The following is a 7997-nucleotide window of genomic DNA, read 5'->3' as shown; positions in this document are numbered from 1 at the left end:
TGGCATTAAATAGAATAAGGAGGTACGGACCCCAGATGTCCGGATGATGCCTAAAGAGATCCCCCGGTAACTTATCCAGCCCCGGCGCCTTCCCCAACGTTAAATGCTCCAGAGCAGACTCCACCTCCCCTAAAGAAAATTCCAGGGCCGAGTCCGGGGTGCATGTGGGCACTGACAAGGCTCCGTCTGGCCAAGTATTAGTGTCTTGATAGAGTGCCCCAAAGTGAGCCTCCCAAAGCGAGGGGGCGATGTTAGGTTCAATTGCTGTTTTGAGTTCCCCCATCCCATTGTTTACCAAGGCCCAGAATTTCCTGGAGTCTCTAACTTTTAGGGCATCATGGAGGTCGTGCCAGTGGTTCCACTCCCACTCGGCCCTTGCATTAGCCATTACTGATTTGTACTCCCTCCTAAGGTCTCGTACCTTGGCCTTGTTTGACCCCTCCTTGATTGTGGCAATGAGCTCAGATTTAACTGCCCTTTATTTATTCCTGTCTGTTTGTGAGCACGACGCACTTTATTCTCACTAGAGGGAATCTATAAGATACGGGGACTGTGCTAATTACAGCCCATTGTGATAGGGCCGTATGTGTATTAGATCCCGCGTTTGGAAGAACACATACTGGAGCAGTAGGATATGTATCCGTTCTATGTTAGGAAAAGGGGGCATTGCAGTAACGATTTATAGTGTATCTTGGGAAGGTACAAGGGGAGTATTGGTATTATATACTCCGGTTAAATAGCTAAGATAATTGGGACCACTTATTCCCAGAGAAGTTACAATGGGAAAAGAAAATTAACAACAAACAATTCTGTGAAACATCCTATTAAGCCCAAGGATGCAAACATGACCCTGTTAAATTATCTTACGGGGGCAGTTGGTGTGATAGAAAAGCAGATTTCTACATTTGGAGAGTCTTTAAATATGAACTCACAGGGATTCATAACTAATAGTAAGGCTACATCCCTACCCAATGCTGGAACAGGTGAAGTTTGTTTTTCGAGAACATCGAATTCAGACCCTCCTATAAATGGATGTATTCAGGTAACTCCTGACGACATTTTGACTAGTGATTTGGATCCAGAAATCCTGCCTCCATCAAAAAGACTCTGTAACCCTTCCTGAGATATCTTTTGGCGGTCCCGAGAAGCTCGGGCACTATGGCGTGCCACATAGAGTTGGGTCTGCCACATGTTACTGATCTAGCAAAAGCTGAACCAATACTATTATGGCATAGAATCTGGAGGAACGAGAAAGCAACTCTTACCCATTCCATTTTAACAGACTAGCTAGCATTGGATAAGGCTCACAACTCCAGGTGGCTGTGCAACATAAATAAGTTTTTGCAAGATCTAGGATGGGCAAGGTACTATCACGATCCCTCTTCAATGTCCGAAGTCTCAAGAAAGGAACTAAAAATGAAATGCTTATCCCATTTAGAGGAATTGAGACTAACAAAAGAGGTAACAAAACTTTCAGTAATACGTTCACTACAAATACAAACGACCTCCTCCATTCAGCCATACCTTACACTAAACACTTCAGGTTATGAGAGGTATCTCCTGGTAAGGTTTAGGCTGAACCTGTTCCATCGATTGGTCACATTCCCCACAAGAAATAATTGGGCCAAAGACCCTTCCGTTGTGTCCATGTGACAACATTTCCCCTCAATCGACCATGCACACCATCTTCTTCTGCAAATTTTTCCCTGATTTCAGGAAAACGTGGTTGATGCCACTACTAAAGCAGACTGGGCTCAGACAATGCCGCCTAGCTTTTTTATTTCTGCAGCAGTTGGATGGTGAAAGGTCTATTTATCTTGTTGTGAACTTTCTGAAATGCACGGTCAGACATAGAGCGTTCTTAACCTAATTATCTGTTTTCTATTTTTCATTTTTAACAAGTCATCCATTGAACTTCCGGCGAACTTTTAAAAGTATTAATTACGTTTTAAAACTTAAAAGCGAGAACTCTCACGTATAGTCTCCTTTTTTAATATGCTATAATTGCATCATTTTTTAACTGTACTCTGTACGTGGAAGACTTGGCATGATGGTTTTTATTTGTATATATTGAATTTATCGTAAATGAAATGTATTGTCATATGATTGCTGTTCGCTTTTTATGATTTATACTCTAAATCGAAATAAAGCTCAATTGACTTGACTTGACTCTGTAACCCAAGGCCAATTGAAATTTTAGAGAAAGTACCACAAGTACACAGAGCTACTCTAGAGTATAGACCACCTAAGCATTATCTTAAAAAACAACAGGGGAAAAAAGTCAACTCCCAGTCCCCAAAGGTAAAGATAATGTACCCGTTTAAAAAACAAAAGTAACGGTTCCTCTAATGATTGTGAGAAAGTGATAAATGTAATCACGGACCTAGAACAGTATGTTAAACTGTTCATTAATGCCCTAGAAGCTATATTGGGAAAAATTGAAGTAGGTATGGAAAGAGTTATTGGTAATCAGAGCCTTATCATGCAAAAGGGTAATATGTGTAATTCGGGCCCTCATAGTTTCTCAACAAAGGCCGTAGGTGTGAACTTACATAATGCGACAGTAATATCCAATCCAATCCAAAAATTCTTTATTTCGGTCATTTAGACCATAAAAGATACAGTACAAAGACACAATGGATAAAACTTAACTATTATAAACACATTTCATACAATTCATACAATTGATTTCCCAATAATCAAGGCAAAACGGGGTTAAAAACAGTTCATAACATTGTCCACACATTAGAGGATTTTTTTCTTCCTAATCTGCCAAATAGCCATTAAAAATGTGGCCACCGCAAACACAATATGGGCCAGAGTACTGGTTTTCAATACTCTGTACGCATATGAATAATTCCTGAACCCCAGATTTCTGCAAAGCGGCGCCAACCAATATTTTTTGGATTTATTATAGGCAGGGCAGACAAACATTATGTGAAGTTCATCTTCCTCAAAAATGTTACAGCATGGACAGATTTTGTCGTTACCCTTTAGCCATTTACAAGTGAAGGTTCTGATGGGCAAAGTGCCTAGCCTCCACTGTACAAACAATTTCCTCGCTAAAATGGGAAAAATAAAATCCATAAAACTTTCAAATACATAGGAATTTTTGGATTCCAGGAAACGGTCTCTTAGAGTGCCGCTATTTTGTGCAGACAACAGCAGTGCTAGTCTGTTATCTTTATAAATTTAGACCAGACTTTTACGAGAAACCCTTCGACAGCCTTGTTCAGGATCCTCCCATAACTCGGACAAATTCATGGAGTACAGTTATTTTTTTACAACAGCGAGCCAGGGGATTCTATCACGTTGGTTCAGGTTCATGACATGAATAAGGTCCTGCCTGTAATGAACACGTTCGTTAGTAGACCAAAGCCTATGTCAGAACCTCAATGGCTTTGACTCTAACTCCTCAGCAATAGAAGGGAGGCCCATGTCTAATCTCAGGGGCAATAGCGGTGTGCCTCGGGGAAGAGCCAGGAGGCGTCTAAGAAAGTTATTTTCCACTCTTGCTAATTCTTGGCCTGCTTTATACCCCCATAATTCACTCCCATAGGTTGCGGCCGCCTTGGCTTGGATTTTGTACGTTTCAACTGCCGGACTGATAGGCTTGTAGGTTGAAGTGTTTACAACCTTCAAGATTGCGCCCAACAGCTGAGACAACTTAAGCCAAGATCTTACTATCTGGGGGTCCCAGGATAAGTTTTCCTGTAGCGTTACCCCCAGGTATAGAAAAGTTGTTACCCTCTCAAGGCTGGCTGTACCCAAAGTGGGGTTAGGTCTGGCTTTTTTGGGTGGATTAAATATCATGAATTTGGTCTTTTCTGTATTGATCTCAAGACCATGTTGTCTACAGAAAAGACCAAATCCTTCCAGAATCTTCTGAATCCCCATCGGGGATTTGGAAAGCAGGAGGGTGTCGTCGGCCACCATAATGGCCGGCACCCTCCTGCCTGCCAAACATGGGGCGTCATTGTCCTTAACATTGTCCAGGTGGGATATAACACTGTTAATAAAAAGGCAAAACTGGGTCGGCGCCAAAACGCAACCCTGCCTCACCCCTCTATGAACAGGGAACCTCGATGACAGGGCACCATCCCTCCCGCACCTTACCTGCGCATGATTATTGTCGTGGAGCCTAATTATAATGTTTAGTAGCTGAGCGGGTACCCCCAGCTTCTTCAGGACCTCCCACAGTTTCTTGCGTGGGACTAGGTTTAAGGCTGACTTCAGGTCCACGAACACCATGTACAGCCTTCGCCCCTCAATCCTCACCGTTTTCCAGTAAAGCAGGACGAGGCGGAAAATCTGATCCATGGTGGACGTGTTTTTCCTGAAGCCAGCCTGGAGGGGACTCAGAATATCATTGGCCTCTACCCAGTCTAACTGGTGGTTCAGGACAAGGCGAGCGAATAGCTTTTGGGGGACATCTATAAGGCTGATCGGCCTGTAGTTGGCTGGGAGCAGAGGAGAGCGACAGTAATATCTGATAAACAGAGTGGCGAAAGGGAAAAGGTTAACGTGGCAGGGACAAATACCACTGATAGTAGCACAGTTCTAAAAGATGGAGCACCTAATAAAACGCAGAAGGGAGGTCCAGGGCCTAGTGTGGGGGCTCGATCTGAACATGACATGCTACCAAGGTTACGCTCGGATGACGTCAATAGATTTGATAGTCCCGCTACTCCTTATAATTTACATTTACCTCCTGCAGCCACTCCCTATACCGTGATTTTGGCTAACGTCCGAGCCCCTCTTTCTGGGAAAAATGAGACATGGATCTCATTGAGGAACAAAGCTATACATTTTCTTGGGAATAGAGCAAGACTGACTAGTGAAATGTTTAAAGAATTTAAAATGGTTAGGCGTGTGACTTGGGTTGGCAGTAGCAGTAAAAACCTTGACAGGGGACTGTGTTGTCCTCTCCTTTGGTGTTCCGTCTCTGGTAAGGGAAATTTTGGCTAGAGCTAGGGGCAAACACATCATTAATTCAGGTATAAACGTACTTCCTTTGGACTACTTTTATCAGCCCAAATATCCTACGTGGCAGAAAGAAGTCCATCCTTCCACTCTGTCAATTGATCACCCACTTTATAACTTGGAGGTGTCAAATAGATTTTGGCCACTTCGGTCACTGGATGAGAATGACTGACTACTTACATTAAGGGACCAGAAAAACAGAGATTAGGATTTGACCAATAGAATTAGTCAGTAATCCTGTCAAAATGTCCTGAATATAGACCTGGTGGGAACTGGGGCCAAAACGGATGAAGTGTATGGGCCAGCCCCTGCGTTTGGGGAAGAAATGGAACAAAATCTGCCTAGTAACCAAGTATGGGTTGACTTACCTAGACCTGAAGCTAAAAGCCAGAAAAAATCTGTCTCCGCACTGACCTCTCCAAAAAAGATAAATGTTCTTTTTTGGAACATAGCTGGCATTTGTAGTAAAGTGAATAATAAAGCTTGGTTTCAGACAATTGATAAATATGATATTTTGTGTTTTCAGGAGACCTGGGTGATTGATGAAGTCCACATAGATGGAAATAGGACTTATCACACTCCTGCAATCCACTCATTGCATGGGAGGGCTAGGGGGGGATCTGTGTTTACATTTCCAATCTGTTGAGAGTACAAAAGGTTTCATTGCTACATTCCAAAATTTACTATCAAATAATACTGATCTGCCTAGACTCACATCTTACCCTGGCTCTAATACATTTCTATAATATTACAGAAAGGTAACAGCTGGGAGTGGTTTTAAAATCGCTCAGCAAGGACCCTGGTAATTTGAGGACATTCAATAAAACAGAAATGATTATTGTATGGGGCGGGGACTTTAATGTCAGTTTATGCCCGTACGCAGGGGGTGGAATCTGTGGGTTAGACACAGAAGAGGATGACCATCCGGCACATTTCAAACATATTGACAGGGGGAGGTGTTAAATGAAGTTCTGTTTTCAAATGATTTGGATTTTGTTAACTGTTTGTGTTCCCCGAGCGTGGATTTTAATCATACCTTTATAGGCAGGGGGTTACAATCAACTATTTATTTCAATATCGCTCCTAAACGCTAAGCTAAGTATTTTACAGATTACAAAACCCTCTCAAATGCATTGAGCAATCATCTGCCCTCATCTTCTCCTTATTGCTGATGGTAAACATACTAATGAACAATTAGCTTGGACTAAAAACATCTCAAATGCTCGTCTAAATGGATATACTCTACGTTGGTCCAGTTGTGATCCAGCAGAGCTGAGTAAACACATTATATCTAGGGCATTCGATCCAATATTGGTGTGTCTGGGGGAACCCACTACACATGAAAACATCCTTAACACATTCTCTAAAATCACTATGATTGTACAAAATGTGCTCAGCGTAGAAAAGAAGGGTACTCGTGTCCGCAGTAATGGGTGGTTTGATCCACATTGTACAAAAACATACTCATGTTTAAAAGAAGCCCTACCTAGGACAGATAAGAGTTCAGGAGGAAATCTGTGAATGTATAAAGATGTACAACGTGGCTAGAAAAGTAAGAAAGAAAGCTTGGGCTGCCCTCCATAAAGCATCCTTAAGTAAGGATAGCTCAAGTTTCTGGCGGGCAGTGAACACACCTTTTTTTACGTTAACTCAGATGCTGCGACAATAGCTGTCACAATAGATGAGAAAACTTGGTTAGATTTTTTTTCAGGTCTGTACAAATTATCAGAGAATACAGAAGGCACTACAGCTACTCTAAATAGCCAGGGGGGAGATCCGCCCACTTTTTTACCCATTAAACTGCAAATTACACACAAGGAGGTTATTGCGGCGTTAGATGCAAGTAAAGGTGGTAAGGCCCCTGGGCCTGATGGGATGGCAATAGATTTGTTTAAGTCAACCCCCTCATTATGGTCCCCTCTGATCACACAGGTCTTACAAGCCTGCTGTGGGAAGGTTTTTATTGACACTTGGTCAGAATCCGTAATAGTGCAGATTTTTAAAAAAGGTGAACGTGAAAATCCTCCATATTATCAACCAATTTCTTTATTAGACTCTTTGATGAAGGATGCGGGCAGGATATTTTTAGATAGACTACAGATTTGGGCAGAAGAGAAAAATATTTTAAGTGACGTCCAATACGGTTTTAGACAGGGCTTAGGAACAAATGAACAGGTTTTAAATCTTAGCATCTTAATTTGAAAGTACACTCAGGCAAAGGTAGGGAAGTTTTACATGGCATTTGTTGACCTCACTGCTGCCTTTGACTGTGTTATACTTAGTAAACTGTGGGCTATCCCGGCTGCTCTGAAGATCGATCAGGTCTAGATTCGGTTTTTAAGACAATTGTATTCAGGGGCTATTGCCAAGGTGTGACATGGAACTAAAGGGGAGTGCACTGCGTCGTTTAAAGTGGAGCGGGGAGTCAGACAAGGCTGCGTCTTGGCGCCGTTTCTGTCCTCTTTATATACAAATTCTCTGGAACAGGAACTGGTTGCCAGGGCAAGAGACTCGCCATATGTCAGCAAAAGACCTATTGTCTCCCTTCTCTACAGAGACAACGAAGTGCTTATGGCACATACGCAGTTAGGTTTGCAGAAAGACCTTGTTTCTTATACTACTTATTTTGAAGACCTAGGACTAAAACTGAACGCAGATAACATTTTCATACTGACTTGTGGCCGGGAAAGACAAAAATGTAGTAGTCTCCCATTAGGAGAAAGTAAGGTAGTTTCCACTGATTCCTTTATACCTGGGTGTCTTGTTCGAACAATCAGGCTCTTGGAGACCGCCGGGAAAGAACAGGAGCTTACTCTTTATGAGGTCAACTGCGGCTCTCGTAAATGTTTCCAAAAAAATGGGTAAAAGACCTCCGGATAATCTTCTAAAGATATACCAAGCGAAATGCGTGAGCATTGCGATTTTTGGTGCAGGAGTCTTGGGTTTTTATGACGCTTCTCCTATAAAAAAAGTGTTGAGAATGCATTTTTGAGATTTGTTTTAGCAGTGCCTGC

The sequence above is a fragment of the Lissotriton vulgaris genome, chromosome 9 (assembly GCF_964263255.1).
Source record: "Lissotriton vulgaris chromosome 9, aLisVul1.2, whole genome shotgun sequence".
Lineage (NCBI taxonomy): Eukaryota > Metazoa > Chordata > Amphibia > Caudata > Salamandridae > Lissotriton > Lissotriton vulgaris.
The sequence above is the reverse complement of the archived record's forward strand: the minus strand, read 5'-3'. Positions refer to the sequence as shown.